General features: G+C 41.3%; 1 long non-coding RNA gene across 5 annotated transcripts in view; it reads left to right on the top strand.

Moving 5' to 3' along the window:
• Nucleotides 1-24,461, top strand: part of LOC102168148 (uncharacterized) — a 91,253-nt gene that overhangs the window by 16,352 nt on the left and 50,440 nt on the right. For 4 of the 5 annotated variants that reach the window (XR_002341528.2, XR_014837099.1, XR_014837097.1 and 1 more), the window contains exon 2: nt 14,784-14,953. This is a non-coding gene — a long non-coding RNA (uncharacterized LOC102168148). Of the gene's footprint in view, nt 1-14,783; nt 14,954-24,007; nt 24,416-24,461 lie in introns of those variants that run through there. The other variant, XR_014837100.1, reaches the window with a different exon arrangement.

Here is a 24,461-nt window from a genome sequence, read left to right as displayed (position 1 = left end):
AGGGAGAGAATCCAACTGAACTAGTATGGTCAAAACTCCTTAACTAGAACCCCCTTACTAAGGAGATGCTACGAGTGAGGCAGGAGATAGATGGGCTCCAGGATAGGCATTTACAACTGGCCTCTTATTTACGCCTTTTTTTTTTTTTTTTTTTTTTTTTTTGGTCTTTTTAAGACGGCACCCATGGTCTATGGAGGTTCCCAGACTAGGGGTCAAATCGGAGCTGTAGCTGCTGGCCTATGCCAGAGCCACAGCAACTCAGGATCTGAGCTGCATCTGTGACCTACACAGTTCATGCCAATGCCAGATCCTTAACCCACTGAGTGAGGCCAGGGATCGAACCTGCATCCTCATGGATACTAGTCAGATTCATTTCCACTGAGCCACAATGGAAACTCCTCATTTACACTTCTTGAGACAGGAGATAGGTGGACTCTGGAATAAATACTTACAACCAGTCACCTATCTATACATCAAGATATAAAAAATAATAGACACGAGGCAAATAACTGGTACTTCTGTGAACTTGTTAAACATTGGTAATGGCAGGATCAAAGGAGGGGGCTGAGCCCTGCTTGGACAAAAGTTTCCCCATCTTCACGGTTAGGGAGACCCCAACTACACATGCGCAGAGAGATGCCCCTCCACCCACGTCAAAAAGGGGAGGGGTTGCCTGGCCCTGATAAGTCTAGATAACCTTCCCACCATGCTTTGCTTTGGAATCCATCTTGGCCAAAAGAAGATGGGGGAGGGCCTTGGATCTGGTCAGGTGTAAAACGTAAAACAAGATAATTGGCCAAAAGAAGATCTGTCCTATAGAAGTGGTTTAAATCTCCTCTCTGGGACGCCCACACCCTCACTCCTTTGGGTGCGTATTACTGCTTTACTTCTGCCTTAGATAAACAGACTAATGCTCTGCGCTCTCCCACATGTTGCATTATGTTTCTAACAATAAACTTTATGCTGGTTTTTCCAGTCTTTGCCTCTTGGAAACATTCTTGCCTTCAACAGGGGGCAAGAATCATGGCAATTCTGCTTGCAGCCCCTACCTAGTCTAGAGGCTAGGATTCCTGGTTTTCACTCAGGATGCCCAGGTTCAATTCCTGAGCAGAGAATTAAGATCTTGCTTCGAGCTATCACTCACAGCTGTCTCTCCGAAATCAAGAGGACCCCCTTGTGGCAGCTCTTCTAGGCAGAGGCCAGGGGGCAGCAACCTCTTGCTTTCAGAATGGGGGTATATGGGCTGTGTAGTGAACTTTTTGAAAACAGTCCTTTTGCTTTAAAAAAATGCTTTACAGAAATTTTCTTTATAAACATTTATTTTCCTGAACATAAAAGTGATACCTATTTGAGAAAACATAGAAAAAGATAAAGAAGAAAAGATAAAATAATCAGTTTTGATGTATTTTCTTCTAGTTAGACATGTATGTGTATGCATACCCACGTGCATATATAAACCTCACTAAGACTTGGGACTACACAACATACTTTTTTCATTTATGTTGTGAGATTTATCTTAGGTCATTAAAAAAAAAATCTTCGAAAACACCCTTGTTAATATTTCGCTCATACTCCAACAGGAGATGGGCCCAAAGCAGCCATTGCACCACTGTAGGCCAGATGTTAATTTTAACCAGACTTCATCCATATGAAAACATTGGAGGGGTGGCTGTGGGGACCATTCAATGTGTTGCGCTTTGGGGCTTTCACCCGTAGGCCAGATTGAGGCAAAGTTGCTGGCTTCTGTCTCCAGGTCAGCAGTGGCAGCTGGGGCTCCATCTGTACCCACGGAAGCCAAAAAGATGGAGGACCGGCCTGGGGATTTTTTGCACATATTCATGGGAAGGAGTTGGTGGTAAAGGGTTACAGGATTAGAGAGCTAAGCTGAAGGGCTGCACCTGGAGGCAGTCCTGCACGCTGAATTTACAACAGGAGCCTGGGAGTCGTATAAATGAGTAATGCTTCATGATGCGTTTTTCCGAGCGAGCTGCAAAAATTGGCAGGAGCCCTTCAGTGGGTTGTCGATGTGTCCGGAATTCAAATAATTTGATTCTGAGATACAATGACAATGGGAAGCAAGGCATTACCTTGAGAGAATGATGGCAGAGACAGCTGCTGCAACCAATATTCGTGGAAGATGTGGCACTAACAACTGTTCTCGGTTTGCTGTCCTCCCGAAATCTCTATCACGCCTCGCTGCTATTGCCCTTCCTCAAGGGCGTTAAATTAAAAAGTAATGTCAAGGGTAATTCCTTTTATTCATGTCTTTTCCTAGTCCAGGCAGTGAAGAATGGGGAAAGTGAAATAAAAACCTTGACAAACTGATATGTCTCTTTAAAAAAAATGATGCTGACGCGAGACACAGCTCGGGAGAACACATTTGAATATCGGGTAGTATTGCAACGAATGGCATCACTTGCTTCGCCTTTTAAAATTTGTCTTTGTTGGCTGAACGTGATAATATGTTTCCAAGGTGTAATAGCTGGGAGGATTCCATCAGTAATAACAGGAGATCTGGTGAGCTGGGTCCTGTTAATCTTCTGAATCACCAGGTGTTTGGCTTGCACTGGTTGCTGATTCCATTAGGGGACCTGCTGAACAGATTCGGACTTCATTCCCGCAAATACAGTGGTCATGCTGCCTTGTGTTTGTAGAGTGTTTTCGCTCTTCTGAAGCAATTTTTAAAAATGCGTAAAATTTAAATTTTAAATGCCTAAATTTAAAAATGGCATAGCGCTCAGGAGACCAACCCTGGACAGGGACTGTGAACTTTTGGTCACAATCACAGGATGGTCACTCTGGTTTTCTTTCTTTTTTCTTTTCTTTTTTTTTTTTTTTTGTCTTTTTTGCAATTTTTTTGGGCTGCTCCCTCGGCATACGGAGGTTCCCACGCCAGGGGTCGAATCGGAGCTGTAGCCACCGGCCTACACCAGAGCCACAGCAACTCAGGATCCGAGCCACGTCTGCGACCTACACCACAGCTCACGGCAACGCAGCATCCTTAACCCACTGAGCAAGGCCAGGGATGGAACCCACAACCTCATGGTTCCTAGTCGGATTCGTTAACCACTGAGCCACGACGGGAACTCCTGACTTTCTTTTTCTAAAAAAGGAAAGTGTTGGTCTTTTCTCCAGGTCCCCAGTTCCCTGATTCCATTAGTTCGTTTGATAATTTATTGCTAATAGTAGTGTTGGCAAAGTGTGCGGGTATCTTGATTCCACATTTTCTACAAAAGTCATATTTGTTCAAGACGCATTGGGCAAATTTAACATTTTGACTCTTTTTATTAATCTATCAATTAGTACTGAGAACATGAACATGTAAATAATCGTTGCTATCATTTTCAGAGCATTTCCTCTGAGACCGGTACTGTTCTAATGCTTTATTTATTTTCACAACAACCCCGTGAAGTAGGTAGGTAGGAATTACTATTCCAATTTTATAATTGTAAGAAATAATGTAATATAGCTTGTTGCTGCAGCAGAAGTACTTTGGACAGTCAAAAAGAGATAATGAATGGATAAGAATGCATCAGCAGCATGTCCCCAGATTCAACCCTTCTCCTAGATTCATGAATTGAGGTCAAACCTTAAGACAGTAAGCCAACATTCAAGGAACAAATATAAATTCTGCAGTGGTATTGGTTCACTTTCATGAAAACCGTCCAGAATGTGGTCCTGGGTCCACACTGGGGTAGATGTTCTGATTGACTTAGAGGTCCCTTGCTGCAGAGTTAGTATCGCACCTGGCCAGGATTTAGATCATTATTCTTTCCAAGGTAGAAAGCACTCTATGTGCAGCTGTTGCTCCAAGAGCAGAGCCACTGCTGGGAAACCCTGGTGTGCCTAGAAAGGGCTACACTTGAGTCTGTATTTTCAACACCCTTGGAAACCCTGTCGGGCCACAAGCAGCTTCCTCCCATTCTTGCAGTAGTGCCAGGAGTGTACTTGCCAGGATATGGAAATATTAGGAGGCCTTAGAAGAGAATTGATGATTTTTTTACTTGCTCTTACTGGGAATGAGAATTCAACCAAAACACCCATTTCAACTCAGGATTCCTTGCGGAGCAAAAAAAAAAAAAAAAAAAGAAAAAAAGAAAATACCATGTGTAAGCCAGAAGAGCCACACAAAATAATCCAGAAATATAATAAAATATAATATAAATATTTAAACATAATTATAAATACAATAATGTAAAATAAATACATGTAATATTCTAAGAAAATGAAATCATATTTCATTAGCATCCCCACCTCTCTCTCTCCAGAACAAGGTAAGCTACACTTCCTATATCCAAAAATACTTCTAAAAACTGGAAGTTACAGGAGAGGTCCACTTCCCTCTGGCATCTATTGCCACTATCTTTTTTTTTTGGTCTTTTTGCCTTTTCTTGGGCCGCTCCCACGGCATATGGAGGTTCCCAGGCTAGGGGTCCAATTGGAGCTGTAGCTGCCAGCCTACGCCAGAGCCACAGCAACGCGGGATCCGAGCCCGCGTCTGCGACCTACACCACAGCTCAGGGCAACACCGGATCGTTAACCCACTGATCAAGGCCAGGGATCAAACCCTCAACCTCATGGTTCCTAGTCGGATTCGTTAACCACTGCGCCATGATGGGAACTCCTGTCACTATCTTGAGTTACCACTAATGCATGCTGACCGGAAATGGTGCCAGGAAGTCCACTCACTTAGGCTTCCTTCCTTCGCGCAAAGGATCAGGTTCTCAGTCTTGCAAGTCTAGACACATGATCTAATCCCAGAGGTGATAAGAGATGGAATTCATATGAGCTTAAACTATAACAAAGAATGCAGTTATACCATCCTTAAAATTATCCAGAAAACTAGACACTCTTAAGGCCAGTTCTCTCTGTGGGAAAACTACCAGGGAAGCCGAGCAAAAGGTTGTTGTTGTAAAGGCTGTTGAGTGAATCAGAACAAAGATAAGAGGCTTCAAAAGTGTCCCTGAGCTGGTGATTGAGTTTTGTGTTAGGTGCTGCGCAAAGTTCTTGACATCTGTTATGTAATTTGGTCCCTGTATCCATCCATAATATTCTGTTATTACTCTGGCATTGCACCTGAGGAAACAAAGACCCAGAGAAGTTAATGAGATTGTCCAAAGTCACACAGCTATTGTGTATGATCAAAGGGTACAGAAAATTGTTCATGTATTTCTAGCACTGTCCAATGAGAGACCACATAGAGTTTTTTAAAAAGCTTCATCGAGGCATAATTTACATGTGATCAAATTCATCAATTCTAAGTGTTTAGTTTAATGAATTTTAACAAATGTTTAGTCATGGAACTATGATCAATTACATCACCCCAAAACATTCTTGCATGCCTCTCTGAAATGAATCCATCCTCCCACCCCCAATTCCAGCTCCTGGCAACCACAGATTCATTTTACATCCGTGATTTCCCCTTTTCCAGAACTTGATGTAAAAGGAATTACGTAATACATAGCCTTTTGTCTCTCTCGCTCTCTTTTTTAGGGTCACACCTGCAGCACATGGAAGTTTCCAGGCTAGGAACGTGATTTGGAGCTACAGCTGCTGGCCTACACCACAGTCACAGCAAGGCCAGATTCAATATTTGTCCATGACTTAAGCCACACCTAGCCACAATGCCAGATACTTTAACCCACTGAGCAAGGCCTGGAATCAAATCCGCATCCTCATGGATGCTAGTTGGATTCTTAATTCACTAAGCCGCAACGGGAACTCCCAATACATAGCTTTTTGTGTCTGGCTTCTTTAAGTGTAATGATTTTAGGATCCATTCATGTTGCCAGTATCAGTAGGTTTTTCTTTTTCCTTTCTATTGCTGAGTAGTCTTCCATTTGTACATGTTTTTAGCAAAGTGTCTATTCAAATCTTTTCCCATTTTCATTGCGATGTCTTCTAATATTGAATTGTAAGAGATCTTTATGTATTTAGGATACAAGTCCTTTGTTAGATATATGTTTTGCAAATATTTTCTCCCTGTCTATACATTGCCTTTTCATTTTCTTTTTTTTTCCTCAATCACGAGCGCTTTGTAAAAATTTTTTTAAGTGAGTTTCATTTTTTTCTCATTGTAGTTGGTTTAGAGTGTTCTGTCAATTTTCTGCTGTACAGCAAAGTAACCCAGGCACAGATACATGCATACATTCTTTTTTCTCATATTTTCATGCTCCATCACAAGTGACTAGATATAGTTCCCCGTGCTATACAGCAGGATCTCATTGCTTATCCATTCCAAAAGCAGTAGTTTGCATCTATTAACCCCAGATTCCCAGTCCATCCCACTCCCTCCCCCTCCCCTTGGCGACTACAAGTCTGTTCTCCATGCCGATGATTTTCTTTTCTGTGGAAAGTTTCACTTGTGCCATGCTGTATATTGGATTTCAGATATAAGTGATGTCATATGTATTTGTCCTTCTCTTTCTGACTTACTTCACTTAGGATGAGACTCTCTAGTTCCATCCACGAGGCTGCAAATGGTATTCTTTTGTTCTTTTTTATGGATGAATAGTATTCCGTTGTGTATATATACTACATCTTCTTAATCCAATCATCTGTCGATGGACATTTAGGTTGTTTCCACATCTTGGCTGTTGTGAATGATGCTGCAATGAACGTGTGGGTGCACATGCCTTTTTCTGGATATACGCCCAAGAGTGGGATTGCTGGGTCATATGGTAGTCCTACGTATAGTTTTCTAAGGTACCTTTATACTGTTTTCCATAGTAGAGATTGTGCCAACAGTTACATTCCCACCAAGTTACATCCCCACCTTTTCTCCACAACCCCTCCAGCATTCATTATTAATGGACTTATTAAAGACAGCCACTCTGACTTGTGTGAAGTGGTACCTCACAGTTTTGATTTGCATTTCTCTAATAATCAGTGATGCTGAGCATTTTTTTCATGTGCTGTTGGCCATCTGTATATCTTCTTTGGAGAAATGTCTATCCAGGTCTTCTGCCTATTTTTCAATTGTGTTGTTGGCTTTTTTACTGTTGGCTTGTATCAGTTGTTTGTGTATTTTAGAGATGAAGCACTTGTCAGTTGCATCATTTGAAACTATTTTTTTCCCATTCTGTAAGTTGTCTTTTTGTTTTCTTTTTGGTTTCCTTCGGTGTGCAAAAGCTTGTCAGTTTGATTAGGTCCCACTGGTTTATTTTTGCTTTTATTTCTGTTGCCTTGGGAGACTGACCTGAGAAAATATTTGTAAGGTTGATGTCAGAGAATGTTTTGCCTATGTTCTCTTCTAGGAGTTTGATGGTGTCTTGTCTTACATTTAAGTCTTTAAGCCATTTATTTTTGTGCATGGTGTGAGGGTGTGTTCTAGTTTCATTGATTTGCATGTAGCTGTCTAGGTTTCCCAGCAATACTTGCTGAAAAGACTGTCTTTCCCACTTTATGTTCTTGCCTCCTTTGTTGAAGATTAATTGACCATAGGTGTTTGGGTTTATTTCTGGGTTCTCTCTTCTGTTCCATTGGTCTGTATGTCTGTCTTGGTACCAGTACCACACTGTCTTTATGACTGTGGCTCTGTAATAGTGCCTGAAGTCTGGGAGAATGATGCCTCCTGCGTGGTCTTTGTTCCGCAGGATTGCTTTGGCAATTCTGGGTCTTTTGTGGTTCCATATAAATTTTTGGATGCTTTTGTTCTAGTTCTGTGAAAAATGTCATTGGTAATTTGATAAGGATTGCATTGCATCTGTAGATTGTTTTGGGTAGTATGGGCATTTTCACAACATTAATTTGTCCAACCCAGGAGCATGGAATATCTTTCTATTTCTTTGCATCCTCTTTCATTTCCTTGATTAATGTTTATAATTCTCAGCATACAAGTCTTTCACCTCCTTGGTCAGGTTTATTCCCAGGTATTTGATTTTGGGGGGTGCAATTTTAAAAGGTATTGTATTTTTGTATTCCTTTTCTAATATTTCATTGTTAGTATACCGAAATGTGACAGATTTCTGAATGTTAATTTTATATCCTGCTGCTTTGCTGAATTTGTTGATCACTTTGAATAGTTTTTGGGTTGAGTCCTTAGGGTCTTCTATATATAGTATCATGTCATCTGTATACAGTGACAGTTTTACCTCTTGTCTGCCAATTTGGATACGTTTTATTTCTTTTGTTTGTCTGATTCCTGTGGCTAGGATTTCCAATAATGTGTTGTATAAAACTAGTGAGAGTGGGCATCCTTGTCTGTTCCAGGTTTTAGTGGAAAGGCTTTCAGCTTTTTTCCATTGAGTATTATACTGGCTGTGGGTTTGTCATAAATGGCTTTTATTATGTTAATGTATGTTCCCTTTATACCCACTTTGGTAAGAGTTTTGATCATGAATGGATGGTGGATTTCGTCAAATGCTTTTTCTGCATCTATGGAGATGATCATGTGGGTTTTGACTTTCTTTTGTTAATGTGGTGTATGATGTTGATTGATTTGCATATGTTGAACCATCCTTGTGAACCTGGGATGAATCCCACTTGGTCGTGGTGTTAAGAATTTTTTTATATGTTGTTGGATTCAGTTGGCTAAAATTTTGCTGAGAATTTTTGTGTCTATATCATCAAAGATATTGGCCTGTAGTTTTCTTGTTTGGTAGTTATCTTTGTCTGGTTTTGGTATTAGGGTGATGGTAGCATCACAGAATGTCTTTGGCAGTGTTCCTTCTCCTTCAACCTTTTGGAAAAGTTTAAGGAGGATTTGTATGTTTGGTAGAATTCGCCTGCGAAGCCATCTGATCCTGGACCTTTATTTGTAGGGAGTGTTTTTATGACATAGTCAATTTCATTTCTAGTGAAATTGATCTGTTCAGTTGATCTATTTCTTCTTGATTCAGTTTTGGCAGGCTGTAAGTCTCTAGAAAGTTGTCCATTTCTTCTAGCTCGTCAAATTTGTTGGCATATAATTGTTCATATGGAGTTCTCTTGGTGGCACAGTGGTTAACAAATCCGACTAGGAACTATGAGGTTGCCGGTTTGATCCCTGGCCTTGCTCAGTGGGTTAAGGATCTGGCGTTGCTGTGAGCTGTGGTGTAGGTTGCAGACGCGGCTTGGATCCCGTGTTGCTGTGGCTCTGGCATAGGGTACAGCTCTGATTAGACCCCTAGCCTGGGGACCTCCTAATGCCGTGGGAGCAGCCCTAGAAAAGGCAGAAAAGACAAAAAAAAAAAAAAAAAAAAAAAAAAAAAAAAAAAAAAAAGATAATTGTTCATAGTGTTCTCTTATGGTTTTTTTTTTTTTGTATTTCTGCAGTGTCCATTGTGATTTCTCCTTTTTCATTTCTTATTTTATTTATTTGGATTTTTTGTCTCCTCTTCTTGGTGAGCCTGGCCAGAGGTTTGTCAATTTTGTTTGCCTTCTCAAAGAACCATGTCCTGGTTTTACTGATTTTTTTTCTATTGTTTTTTGAGTCTCTATTTTATTGATTTCCTCTCTGATCTTTATGATTTCTTTCCTTCTGCTGACTTTAGGTTTCATTTGTTCTTCTGTTTCTAATTCATTTAGATGGTGAGTTAAGTTGTCAAATTGGGGTTTTTCTTTTTTTTTGAGGAAGGCCTGTATTGCTATGAATTGCCTTCTAAGCACTGCTTTTGTGGCATTCCATAAATTTTGGGTAGTTGTGTCTTCATTATCATTTGTCTCAAGGTATTTTTTAAATTTCCTTCTTGACTTCCTCACTGACCCATTGGTTGTTCAGTAGCATGTTGTTTAGTCTCCATGTAGTAGATTTTTCTCATTTCTTTTCCTGTAGTTGATTTCTAGTTTCATGCCATTGTGGTCAGAGAAGATACTTGAAATAATTTCTAAACTCTTATATTTGTTGAGGTTAGTTTTGTGCCCCAGTATGTGATTGATCCTTGAGAATGTTTCATGTGCACTTGAGAAGAATGTATATTCCATTTTCTTGGACATAATGTCCTGAAAATGTCAATTAAGTCTAACTTTTCTATTGTATCATTTAGGATCTCTGTTGCCTTATTGATGTTCTGTCGACAGGATCTGTCCATTAATGTGAGTCAGGTGTTAAAGTCTCGTACTATTATTGTATTCCCATCAATTTCTCCTTTTATGTCTGTTAGTATTTGTCATAGGTATCTGCGTGCTCCTATATTAGGGGCCTATATATTGATGATTGTAATATCCTCTTCTTGAATGGATCCTTTTACCATTAAATAGTGTCCTTCTTTGTCTTTCTTTATGGCCTTCATTTTAAAGTCTGTTTTGTCTGATACGAGTATTGTAGCTCTTGCTTTCCTGTCCTGTCCATTGGCATTAAATATCTTTTCCCATCCCCTCACTTTCAATCTATGTGAGTCCTTTGCCCTAAGGTGAGTCTCCTGTAGGCAGCAGATTATACGTTTTTGCTTTTCTATCCAACCTGCCACTCTGTGTCTTTTGATTGGAGCATTCAGTCCATTGACATTTAAGGTAATTATTGGTATGTATTTATTGCCATTTTAAACTTTGTTTTCCAGTTGATTCTATGTTTCTCCTTTCTTCCTTTCTTTTCTTTGGTTGTATGATTTCCATTTATTTTATGCTTGTGTACTTTTTTTTTTTTGTTGTTGTTGTTGTTTTGTTGCTATTTTTTGGGCCACTCCCACGGCATATGGAGGTTCCCAGGCTAGGGGTCGAATCGGAGCTGCAGCCACCGGCCTACACCAGAGCCACAGCAACGCGGGATCCAAGCCACGTCTGCGACCTACACCACAGCTCACTGCAACGCCGGATCCTTAACCCACTGAGCAAAGCCAGGAGTCGAACCCGCAACCTCATGGTTCCTAGTCGGATTCGTTAACCACTGAGCCACGACGGGAACTCCTTTTTTTTTTTTTTTTTTTTGTTGGCTTGTGTACTTTTGTTTCTAGTTTTTGTCAATGTAAAGTTAGGTTTTGAGTGTGGTTGCCCTGTTTTTTAAGTATGTTAACCCCTTCCGGTATCTGCTTGCTTTAGCCTGATAGTCACATAGGCTCAGACACATTATTTAAAAAAAAAAAAGGAGTCTGTATTTTCATCTTTCCTTCCCCACATTCTATGATTTCGAAGTCCTTTTTTAATATCTTCATGTTTGTCCTTTTGCTGTTCCTTGTGTTTATCATTGCTTTCACAGTAGTTTGTTTTTTTTCTTCCACTTTTAGATCTGTATGCTGGCTTATTTTAAGTGATTGTTTTCCAAATGTGGTTTTCTCCATCCTATTTCTTCTTACTTTTTTTATTTAGAGATGCCCTTTCAGTATTTCTTTTAGAATGGGTTTGGTGTTGCTGTACTCTTTTTATCTTTTGTTTGTCAGAGAAATTCTTTTTTTTTTTTTTTTTTTGGTCTTTTTGCTATTTCTTTGGGCCACTCCCGTGGCATATGGAGGTTCCCAGGCTAGGGGTCTAATTGGAGCTGCAGCCACCGGCCTACACTAGAGCCACAGCAACACGGGATCCAAGCCGCGTCTGCGACCTACACCACAGCTCACGGCAACGCCGGATCGTTAACCCACTGAGCAAGGCCAGGGACTGAACCTGCAACCTCATGGTTCCTAGTCGGATTCGTTAACCACTGCGCCACCATGGGAACTCCAGAGAAATTCTTTATTTCCCCTTCTATTTTAGACGATATTCTTGATGGACAGAATATTCTAGGTTGCAAGTATTTTCCTTTCAGAACTTTAAATGTATCTTGCTACTCTCTTCTGACCTGTAGTGTTTTGTTTTTTTTTTTTTTTTTTTAGAGAAATCAGCTGATAGCCTTATGGGGGTTCCCTTATAATTAATGCTTTGTGTTTCTATTGCTGCCTTTAGAATCCTCTTATTTTTAACGTTTGCCATTTTTATTATAATATGTCTTGGTGTGGGCCTATTTGGGTTTAACTTGTTTGGGGCCCTCTGTGCTTCCTGTATCTTGATATCTGTTTCCTTTAGATTTGGAAAATTTTCAGACATAATTTCTTCAAATATATTTTCAATTCCCTTTTCCTTTTCTTCTCCCTCTAGAATTCCTATTATGTGTAGATTGGCCCACTTTATATTATCCCATAGATCTCTTATATTGCTTTCGTGTTTTTTTCATTTGGTTTTATGTTGGCTGTCCTGATTGGGTGATTTCCATTATTCTATCTTCCAAGTCACTAATTCATTCCTCTGCATTATTCATTATGCTCTTTAGTGCCTTCAGCTCAGTTTGCGTCTCTGCAAATGAATTTTCTAATTTTTCTATGTTCCTTATATTTTCTAGTTCATATCTAAACTAATCTGCCTTACTATTCATATTTCTTCTTAATTCCTTGATATTTAGCCTTAATTCCTTCAGTATTTTCACTGTCTCCCTTTTGAACTCAGGGTCTCTCAGACTGCAGAGGTCTGTTTCATTGCTTGCTGCTTCTGGTTAATTCTCCTGTTCTTTTAACTGGGAATGGTTCCTGAACTTCTTCATCTTTTTATGTTTTTTTTTTTTTCTGTGAGTTTAGGGAAATCAAATTGTAGTCTTGGAGGGCTACTTCTATGTAAGAGCACCCCTTTGTATTTTGTGGGGGGGTTACTATTTATTTTTGGTGTGGGAGTTTGGATATTTGCTGTCTCCTTCTTTAGTGTGAGCAGGCTCTTATCCCCAGGGTGCTGAGTATGTTTCCAAGGAGAAGGAGGCAATGGGCAGGGCTAGTAGTCAGTGCCTGGTTGCTGGGCTCTTAGCAGCAGCAAGGACCTGCAGGAAGGTGGTGCAGGCTACTCCTAGTTGCAGGGCCCTGGGAAGTGGTAATGAGCCTTAGGCAGATTTATGGAGTGCCCAGAACATTTGGCAGTGGCAGTGGCAGGGTGTGTGAGTTCCCAGGGGAGTGAGAGCAACAACAGGTAGTGTTCAATCTCAATCCCCTCCTTTGAGGTGATTGGGGCCACAAGTGGTGCCTGTTCAGGGACCTCTAGTGGTAGCAGCTCCCGCCCACCTCTAGAGTCAGTGATAACTGCGGCGGTTTGCCCCTGCCACCTGTAGACCATGTAAGAAGCACCCCGTCCCACTTAGCCCACATAGGAGCTGCTGCACAGGCTGCTCCTAGTTGCAGCATCCTGGGAAATGACAGTGATCAAGCATGTGGGCACTGCCTGGAGCATTTGGCAATGGCAGCAGCAGGGCTGGTGTGTTCGGGGGGTTTGAGAGCAACAACAGGTAGTGTTCAGTCGAAATGTCCTCCTCTGTAGTGCCCTCTAATGTGACTGGGGCCACAAGTGGTGCCTGTTCACAGACCCCTAGTGGTGGCAGGCCATGCCCACCTCTGGAGTCAGAAATAACTGTGGTGGTTTGCCCCTGTCACCTGCAGACCAGGCAAGAAGCACCCCATCCCGCTTAGCTCATGCAGGAGGTGCTGCACCAGTTGCTCCTAGTTGTATGGTGTTGGGAAGGGACTGTGATCAAGCATGTGGGTGCTGCCTTGAGCATTTGGCAGTGGCAGCAGCAGGGCAGGTGTATTCCCAGGGGAGTGAGAGCAACAATGGGTTGTGCTTGGTTGCAGTGCCCTCTTTTTTTTTTTTTGCCAAGCCCTGGGGTGACTGGCACCTCATGTGGAGCCCACTCACAGCCCCCGAGTGGTGGCAGGCCACACCTCCCTCTGGCCTCTGAGACAGCTGCCTCGGTCCATCTGGAGACCCCCCCCACCCATGCACAGGGAGATTCCTATGGTGGTCCACCCCTCTTCCTCTTGCCCTCCCCACCAATGGTGCCTTGCTTCTCCTGCGGGCCCAGACCTCCTCCCAGGTTCCCTCTGCCATGGCATTCCACTCCCCAGACAGTAGCACACCACTCCCCTGCCCATGGCACACTGCTCCTTTGCCCCTCAGGCTGCCCACACACAGCCAACCCCAGTCCTCTCCTCAGAACTGACCTCCAGAGCCTAAGTCTCAATGCCCAGTCCCCACCCGAGCGTCTCAGGCTGTGGTGTCTCGGCCAGTGGTGCAGATAATCTGTGGGCTCTCCCTCTACTTTGCCCTCCTCAGTCCAGCTGTTGTGCTTTTCTCAGTGACTTTGAGGTCTCTCTGTCTTGGCTGATCTCCCCGTTGGTTAGGTGGCTTCCTTTTCTCTTTCACTGCTCCCTCTCAGGAGTGCTAGTCCTGTCCTGATTCCTTTTCTCTCTCTCTTTTATTCTTTTGTTCTATCCAGTCATGTCAAGAGTTTCTTGCCCTTTTTGGAGGTGTAAGTTCTTCTGCCAACATTCAATAGATGTTCTGTGTGAGTCATTTTACATGTAGATGTGTTTTTTTGATGTGTTTGTGGGAGAAGGTGAGCAAGACATCTTACATCTTGATCCTTCTTCCCACCTTTTCATTTTCTTTTTTTAGGGCCGCACCCAAGGCATATGGAGGTTCCCAGGCTAGGGGTTGAATCCGAGCTGTAGCTGCCAGCCTACACCACAGCCACAGCAACGCAGGATCTGAGCCACGTCTGCAACCTACCCCACAGCTCACGGCAGTGCCCACTGAGCGAGGCCAGGGATCGAATTTGTGTCCTCATGGATATTAGTCAGATTCGTTTCCATTAAGCCATGATGGGAACTCCTCATATTCTTAATGGTACCTTTGGAAGAGCAAAATTTTAAAATTTTGATAGAGTCCATTTTACTAATTTTTAAAAATTTTAGGATTTATGCTGTTTATATTGCAGCTAAGAAATTACTGCCTACCTAAGGACTGCAAGATCTTCTCTTAAGTATTCTTATGGAAGTTTTATGGTTTATGATTTATTTCATTTTGAGTTAAATTTTTGTATGGTGTGAACAATTGATATTTATCCTTTTTTCCCCATATAGATTTCTACACCTTGGAGTATTTCAACACTGCTCGAATTACCCTCCTGGATTGCCTTGGCATCTTGTCAAAAATCAATTGACCACATACGTTTGAGTCCATTTCTGGACTATCTGCTTCATTCCATCATTTATTCTTACACCAATATCACGCCGTCTTGATCAGGTAGCAGGTGAGTCCTCCAAGTTTGTTCTCTTTCAAAATTGTTTTACCATTAGATCCTTTGCATTTTATGCACAATTTAGAATTAGCTTGTCAATTTCTACCCCCTCTAAGAAACTTCCTGAGATCACGATTGGGATTGTGTTGAATTCACAGATCAATTGTGGGAGAAGTGACATCTTAACAACATTAAAATTTCAGATCCATGAATATGGTATTGCTCATTTATCTATGTCTTATTTAATCATTCTCAGCAGTGTTTGACAGTTTTTAGTTTATAGGTTTGGGACATTTTGTTAAATCTATCCCCAAGTATTTAATATTCTTATGCTATTTTATTTAATTTTTTATTTTTTTATATATTTGGCCATGTCTGTGGCATGTGGAAGTTCCCAGGCCAGGGATCAAACCCAAGTCACAGCAGTGACAATGCTGGATCTTTAACTGCTAGGCCACCAGGGAATACCTCTTATGCTATTTTTAATGGTATTGAATTTTTCCTTCAGTTTCTGATTGATCATTGCTATAATATGAAAAGAGAGTTGATCTTTGTATTTTGCTATGTTGCTAAACCCATCATTTCTAAGTTGGTTTTTTGGGGGGAATTCCTTCAAATTTTTGACGTAGGCATTCTGTTTATGAAAAGACAATTTTACTTCTTCTTTTCCCATTCGTATGCTTTCCGTTTCCTTTTTCTTACCTTAGTACACTGGTTAGAAACTTCATTACAGTGTTGAATAGAAGTTATGAGAGCAGGCTTCCTAAAATTGTTGCCAAACTGAAAGTATCAAGTCTTTCACATTATGTATGATTTTAATTGTCAGTTTTTCGTAGATGTTCTTTATTGGGAATTTTTTTTATTCCAAGTTGGCTGAAAGTTGAATTTGGTGGTAGATTTTGTTAAGTGCTTTTCAAATCCATTGATTGATCGTATGGTCTGTTAATAGGGAAAATTATATTGATTGATAGTCAAACATTGAACCAACTTTGCTTTCTTGGGATGAACCCCAGTTGGTCATGATGATTTATGCCTTTTATATGTTACTGGATTAGATTTACTAAACCTTTGTTACAGAGTTTTTTTTAATCAATATTTATGAAGGATATTGGTCTGTAGCAGGTTTTGTTTTGGTTTTGTAATGTCTCGGTCTAGTTTTAATACCAGGCTAATGCTGGCCTCATAAAATGAGTTGAAAGTGTTCCCTCCTTTTTTGTTTTCTGGAAACATTTGTGCAGAATTGGTATTATTTCTTCCATGTATATTTAGTAGAATTTACCAAAGAAGCTGTCTGGTCCTGGTGTTTTCTTTGTGAGAATATTTTTATACTATAAATTCAATTTCTGATTAGAAATAGGATTTTTTAGGTTCTCTCTTGCTTCTTAAGTGAGCTTTGGCAGTCTGTGACATAAGAAATTTCATTTAAATTGTCTAATTGTTGACATAAAGTTATTCATAAAGTTTCTATTATATTTATAAAACCTTTAGGATTTCTGGTCCTGTTGCCTGTTTCATTGCTGATACTGGTAATTTATGCCTGTTATTTCTTCATCATCTTAGCTAGAGGTTTATCAGTTTTATCAACCTTTTTACCATATCCAGATTTCTGCACCTCTTTTTCTATACTTTCTAAGCATAAGGAGGGCATTCAACAGACACAGTGGCAGTGTTGGGACATGGAGCCTAACCATCTTTCCTCCAACTTCCTAAAAAACTAACAATTTTTTTTGTAGCCAACAACGAAATAAGACTGCTGTGAATATTTGTAATCACATAAAAATTGTGGAATATTCGTCATGGTTCTGTTTATTCTGCAACAGTTTAGAAGTATCAGTATCCTGATGGTCAATTTCAAATGTCTAAACTGTATACTATAGGGTTCATTAAGTTTTCTTTATTTCCTTCTCTTTTCTCTATTATTTGGAAGTTAATACATTCTACTTCTTTCATTTTTATTGAATTTTTTTTTCCTTTTTATGGTCACACCTGAAGTTTCTAGGCTAGAGGTCGAATTGGAGCTGCAGCTGCCAGCCTGTGCCACAGCCACAGCGATGCTGGATCCGAGCTGCATCTGCAACCTACGTGGCAACTTGTGGCAACGCCAGACCTCTAACCCACTGAGCAAGACCAGAGATTGAACCTGCATCCTCAGAGACACTATGTTGGTTTCTTAACCCACTGAGCCACAGTGGGAACTCCTATACATTCTACTTCTATTATATCAGTGTTTATTCTTCACTCGATCTTAGCCAAAAGGCCAAGAAGCGGTAATGTTTATTCCTAAAAGTTGGAAGGAGTCTAGGTCTCATCAAAGTCTCTATTCTCCTTTTGAATAATATAATGACCTCAGCATTCTTTAACTATTATAAGCCCTTCTTGCCTTAGAAAAGGAGGATAACAGTAAACTGACAGTGGACTTCACACAAGTCATGACTGAAACCAGAGGACAGTAGAATAATACCTTCATATTGCTGAAGGGTGGAAAAATCTTACGGAGTTCTCATTTCGGCTCAACAGTAATGAACCCGACTAGTATCCATGAGGATGCGGGTTTGATCCCTGGCCTCGCCCAGTGGGTTAAGGATCCAGCGTTGCTGTGAGCTGTGGTGTAGGTCGAAGATGCAACTTGGATCTGACATCGCTGTGGCTGTGGTGTAGGCCAGCAGCTGGAGCTCCAATTCAACCCCTAGCCTGGGAACTTCCATATGCTGTGGATGTGGGCCTAAAAAAGAAAAGAAATATCTTATACCCAGCTAACTATCGTTCAAGATTGATGACAAAATAAAGGCATTTTCGGACAAGAAAATTGAGAGAGTTTATCACTCATAATTTCTCATGGAAGGAATTTCTTAAAGGAATGGGAAAAGGAAGGAATGAGATACAGGAAGCAATGGCCTTTAAAGAAATTGGTAAGTTTATATGAATAAATCTAAACAAGAATTGATCTTATAAGGTAATAAAAATAACGACAAATTCAGAATTATAAAGGTAAGGCATTAATGAAGTTCCCGTCATGGCACAGTGGTCAACAAACCCGACTAGGAACCATGAGAACACGGGTTCGATCCCCGGCCTTGCTCAGTGGGTTAAGGATCTGGCGTTGCCATGAGCTGTGGTGTAGGTCGCAGATGTGGCTCGGATCCCAAGTTGCTGTGGCTCTAGTGTAGACCAGTGGCTACAGCTCCAATTCAACCCCTAGCCTGGGAACCTCCATATGCCTCGGGAGTGGCCCAAGAAATAGCAAAAAGACAAAATAAAATAAAATAAAAGTAAGGAATTAAATTACTAAGCCTTAGTAGCTGATGGAGCATCTTCATGGCATGGCAGCTGATTTTTTCCAGAGCAAGTCATCCAAGAAATAGCTCAAACTCTTTTATGACCTAACCTCAGCCATCACACTCTATCATCTCTGCACTTCCCATTGGATAAGCAGATTAGCCCTCTTTGATGTGGGTGGGGACTAAGGCATGAAGCCAGGAGACAAGAATCATGGGGGTGTCTTGGAAACTGGCTACTGCAAATGCTTACTCCCAATTTTCACACTTCCTTATCTGTAAACCAAGTTTTAAATAGCAAATTCCCAGAGATAATCTATAATTAGTTCCTTATTTTGCAAATGAGGAAATTGAAGTCTGCTGAAAGACACACCCCTCATTAGAGGCAAAATTAGGCCTCTGATGTCCATTTCAGTGTCCTTTTCGTCGTATTGCATTTTGCCTTCATACCTTTTTTACCTACTATCTATCTGTGGGGGGTGGTATGTGACATTTGCCTTGAGCTGCTCATTAAGTAATGAGAATGAATCAGGTGGGGTGGAAAGGCTGTGACACACAGAAGCTGCAGCTCTAGGTTTTCTTAGGATCACCACAAAGCCATCTTCAAGGTGGCCATCAAAGAGGATAATTCAGTGAGCCCAGTTCAAAAGCTTCACAATGTGACAATGGAAATTGCCTTGATTTAGCTTCAAAGATTCTATTAACTCAGAGAAATGATGATTTTCTGGGAGAATTAACACACAGCCACTAGTAGAGAATGAAAGTCACTTTAGTGCTTTCAAACCTCTTTCAACTCAATTCTTAGATCTACGTACAAAACATTATAGCTTAGATTCCGAGTCCTATAATACACACATTTCAGAGCCATACGATTACATCTTGATCCTAATTTCAAAGGAAATGCAGAATTAGTGGCAAGCTCATTTTATAAGATGGACAAATAACCTGCTTCAGAAATTGGCATTAAGTGAACCCTTCCAAACACATCATTTACATCATATGTGTGGTTGGGGGAGGAATTGCTGGCCTGAGACAAGTGACCTTTCTTTCTAAGAGCAAAAGCACATTAAAATCATGACATATGCATAGTGGTCTAATGCGGACTTCGAAACCATAGTTCCCTGTCTTTCTCCTGTTCTTTTCCTAATTATATCAAAAGTCCAAAGTAAAAGTGAAGATTGCTGAATTTTTGAAAAACGCTTTATTTGTAAAAGTGTCAAACTGATAGAAATGTTAAGAGAATAAGAGCAGTGCATTGAGGTCCACGTGTTAACATTTTAAAATATTTGTTTTGCCATCTATTCCTCCCACCCCCTTCTACATCTCTTGCTTTCTACACACACACACCATGCACATGTACACACACACAGTTTTCCTCAATTGCTTGAGAATAAGTTACATATATCATGACCTTCAGTTCTAAATATTTGAGTGTGTATTTCCTAATAATATCTCTTATGTAACCATAGTACAGTTTTCAACCTCAATAAATGTAGCGTTTGTCTAATACTTTGAACTAATCTACCCATTCATATTTCTTTTCTTTCTCTCTCTCTCTCTTTTTTTTTTTTTTTTTTTGCTTTGTAGGGCCACACCCATGGCATATGGAGGTTCCCAGGCTAGGGGTCAAATCGGAGCTGCAGCTGCTGGCCTACACCACAGCCACAGCAATGCCAGATCCGAGCCTTGTCTGCAGTCTATACCATAGCTCACAGCAACACTGGATCCTTAACCCACAGAGTGGGGCCAGGGATCGAACCCTCATCCTCATGGATACTAGTTGGGTTTGTTTCCACTGCGCCACAGTGAGAACTCCCCCCACTCATATTTCGATGTTATCAATTGACACAATGATGTTCTCTATAGCATTTCCCCCTCCAGTCCTGCAGGGAAAGCAAGGGACCAGGTATTGGACTTAGTTGTCAGGTCTCTTTAGCCTTCTTGAATCTGGAACATTCCCTCGGCTTTTCTCTGTCCTTTATGATACTGACATTTTTGAAACTAGAGTCCCCTCTCTTCCCTTTTTAAACATACAATGTTTGTCATTTTGAGTTTGTCTGATAATTTGTGTCATACTCAGACCCAGGCTGTGCATTCTCAGGGCCAGTGCTACCCCAGTGCTGGGCGCCTCACCGAGAGTCACACCTGGAGGCATACGCGGTCCATCTGCCCTTCCCTGGTCACTCGGTCAAGCGCTAGCCAATTCCTCCACCATGTCATTAGTGGCTTTCCCTCTTTCCCACTAAAAACCAATACACAGGAAGGCATTTTAAGGCCATTCAGGTATCCTGCTCTTTGTCAAAGTTTAGCAACTACTGATAATTCTCCCTTGATTCTGTCATTGACCAGTGATAGTTGCAGAGTGATTTTCCACCGGCCACACTCTCCTCGCCTTCACCAGTTGACATTCAAGTTTCTGCTGTAAACAAGTGCCCTTTCTTCTCTCCATTTATTTGTTATTGGTATGAACTCATGAATTCTTATCCCCCCCCCCATGCTTTGTAACTCATAACTGTCCTTAGTTTTTTTTTTTTTAATGATTTTTATTTTTTCCATCATAGCTGGTTTACAGTGTTCTGTCAATTTTTCTACTATACAGCAAGGTGACCAAGGCACAGATCCATGTATACATTCTTTTTCTCACATTATCATGCTCTATCACAAGTGACTAGATATAGTTCCCCATGCTGTACAGCAGGATCTCATTGCTAATCCATTCCAAAGGCAATAGTTTGCATCTATTAACCCCAAGTTCCCAATCCATCCCACTCCCTCCCCCTCTCCCTTGGCAACTACAAGTCTGTTCTCCAAGTCCATGATTTTCTTTTCTGTGGAAAGGTTCATTTGTGCCATATATTAGATTCCAGATATGTGATATCATATGGTATTTGTCTTTCTCTTTCTGACTTACTTCACTTAGTGTGAGTCTCTAGTTCCATCCATGTTGCTGCAAATGGCATAATAATGCCATTTTTGTTCTTTTTTATGGCTGAGTAGTATTCCATTGTGTATATATACCGCATCTTCTTAATCCATTCATCGGTCGATGGACATTTAGATTGTTTCCATGTCTCAGCTATTGTGAACAATGCTGCAATGAACATATGGGTGCATGTGTCTGTCCTTAGTTTTTTGGTAGTCAAATTGCCCTGATTTGGCCATTCACACACAGCCCCTTCAAACTGGTCTCTTTGTCCTTATGACATGCCTACATCATTTTTTAACACTTCCTTACCTTCTAGCATAGTAAGATGTTCTGTGCCTGTATCGTACCTCCCTTGTGCCTTCACTCCGCCCTTTAGAGATGCCTGATTGGATTCTGGTTTGGATTCTGATTTGCGGTTTGTCTCAAAACTGGAAAATCTCATCTCCCCTGTTTATTTATTCATCAACCCAGCCCTTCTCCAGCCAAAGCAGACCACACGAAAACTCTGGGCTCTCTTGACTGTTCATTTGGCAAAGTTAAAGCCTCTGAGTCTTTGCTCTTGTCTGTGTCTTCTCCTTGCTGGTGCAGGGTCATTTTAAATGTTACCTCCTCTTTATTCCAGACAGCCATCCACAAGCTGCTTTAATTGTTCTCTTATCTGTGTTTCCATGGCATTTTTATATATCTTTATTATGGTACTAATCCTGTATCATTGTACTTTAGTTATATTTCTCGCTTCTCTGAGCTCAAGTGTTTTCAGAAAACCTAGGGAGAAATGTACTCATTTTCCCTATTTTGTAGAGGAGAAACCTGAGGTTCAGGGAGGTGAGCCTAAGGGAGGCAGCAGGGCACAGGGTGAAGCCTCAGTTATAGCCTTCTTTTGCTGTTTAGTAGCTGTGGGAACTTTAGGCACCTTAGGCAGGTGACTAAGCCTTTCTGTGCTTTGGTTTCCCCAGCAGTCAATCTGGAGGAGAGTAAATAAAGACTGTGCATGGAGCTGGTCTGTGCCTTAAAGGAGTTAATATTTGTACAGACCCTAGAACAGAGCCTGGCACATGAGTGCTGTGTAAATGTTTCTTAAGTAAGCATCACATCATTGCAATCCAAATCCAAGTCTTCGGATGATAAAGTTCCTAGCCACTGCCTTACAATCTTTTCCAAGATACCCTGAAAAGCAGTGATTCTCTCAGAGGCAGCAATGAAAGGAAGCTGGTTCAAGATATGACATTAATAAAGTGAAAGGAAGCGAAATATTGCAGCAAACTGATGGATGAAGGCATGGACCAGGCAAGGGAGCAGGCACCTGCTTCTCTGACTGGGTTTTGGGTACACAGGCTACACACTCAGGCAAGGACCACCAGGCTAGACCCTGGGAGCTGGCCCCTCATACAGGCCCTTTACATGTCCTTCCTCTCAAGTCAGTGGTGGGTTAGACATTTGGGACCATGGGGTGACTTGCCACAAAGACTCTGCCTGTGCATTCGCTATGCGGCAAGAGGGCGCCATTGACAAATGGAAAATGTTAATTATTGCTTTTTGTTCTTGCTGCTTTTTAGGGCAGCGCCTGCGACATATGGAGATTCCCAGGCTAGGGGTCAAATAGGAGCTATAGCTGCCAGCCTATGCCACAGCAATGCCAGATCCAGATCCGAGCCTTGCCTGTGACCTACACCCCAGCTTACGGCAACGCTGGATCCTTTACCCACTGAGCGAGGCCAGAGATCGAACCCGAAACCTCATGGTTCCTAGTTGGATTCGTTAACCACTGCGCCACAACGGGAACTCCTAATTATTGCTTTATTGAGGGTGGCAAAGTTATTGGCTGAGTTCTTGAAGCTTATGTGTATTTCACTATCATGGGAATTAAGAATAAAATTTACATTTCAAAAGCAAGAATATGTTTTATTTTTACCTATTACTGCAATAAGATAGTTACATAAATAAAACCTATTATTATTGATGTCAGTATGGTTTATCCTGGTGGATTGAATTGTGCTTGATCTGGTAGTTGACAGCTACTGGCTGAGTGACAGAATTAAGTTAAGGTTTTCAGTTTAGGGCCCATGGGTAGACTGTGTTCGTCTACACAGGGAAAAATTACTCAGTAACCTTTGTGTCAAATATTAATTAGTGATAACTTAGCACAGGTGATCTGCCTAACGGGGTTGGGGGGGGGTGTTTGAGAACATTCTCAAGCTTGAGCATGAGTCAGAGTCACTTTTAGGGCTTGTTAAAACACAGACTGCTGAATCCCATCCCCGGCATTTCCAACTCACTATGTCTGGGATATAGTCCATGAATCTTCACTTTTAATAAGTTCTCAAGCGATGCTGATACTGCTGGTTCAGGGACCTCAATCGGAAAACCACTTCCCCTTGTTGATTTGAAACAAACATCCATCACCTCACTGTCATCCCCTTAGCACCACCTGAGTTGAAACGCACTAGAACTAGATTTGTTTTAAATAGGCCACTCTGAGCAGTAAAACTTCCCAATCATGATTACTATTTTATAGACCAAAAGAGCCATCACTTAATTATGTCTCCTCCGCTGGCAAAAGAAAAAAACCAAACCTTAGTGATGAATATTTTAAAGAAATATCATAGTTAACTAGTTGGAGAATTAGATGCATGTTCGCCCCCCTCCCCCACTCCTTTTTTTTTAAGGGCTACAGCTACCACAGCCACAGCAACTCGGGATCTGAGCCACACTGAGCAAGGCCAGAGATGGAACCCTCACCCTTGTGGATACTAGTTTGATTCGTTTCCACTTTGCCATATGCCACAATGGGAACTGCTAGGACCGCTTAGTGTTGCCAGTATTTTTATGATTGAAATTTTTTCCCCCTCCCTTTGGCATATGGAGTTCCTGGGCCAGGGATCAGATCCGAGCTGCAGCAACACTGGATCCACAATGCCGGGCCAGGGATGGAACCCGTGTCCCGGCGCTCCCAAGCCTCTGCTGATCCCATTGTGACACAGTGGGCGCTCCTGCCAATATTGTTATGTAACAATTGAAGAATGTATTCATCTCTTGTTAATCTTTTATTGGGACATTCTTGATCTAGGGAGCTGAGAGGTGATGACCAGCAGGTGGCGCTCTGAGCCAGTTCATGGCAGCCTGGATGCCGTGAAAAGCAAATGTACAGACAAGGTGCCTGCTTTAAATCCTCAAAATAAGGTTCTCTTAACCACTTGTCATAAAATACCCTGAGACACACGTCTTGGAAAATCGAAGTGTCAAGCTCAGCATCTTTGCCACATTTCAAACTAGGTAATTACCTTCTCTCCCAAAGGGAATCTGTTTTATGTATTTGTGT

The sequence above is a fragment of the Sus scrofa genome, chromosome 2 (assembly GCF_054392235.1).
Source record: "Sus scrofa isolate SSC_HxYL_T2T_F1_AM1 chromosome 2, Sscrofa_HxYL_maternal_Yorkshire_Landrace_v2.0, whole genome shotgun sequence".
NCBI lineage: Eukaryota > Metazoa > Chordata > Mammalia > Artiodactyla > Suidae > Sus > Sus scrofa.
This window is presented reverse-complemented; position numbering and strand designations above follow the sequence as displayed.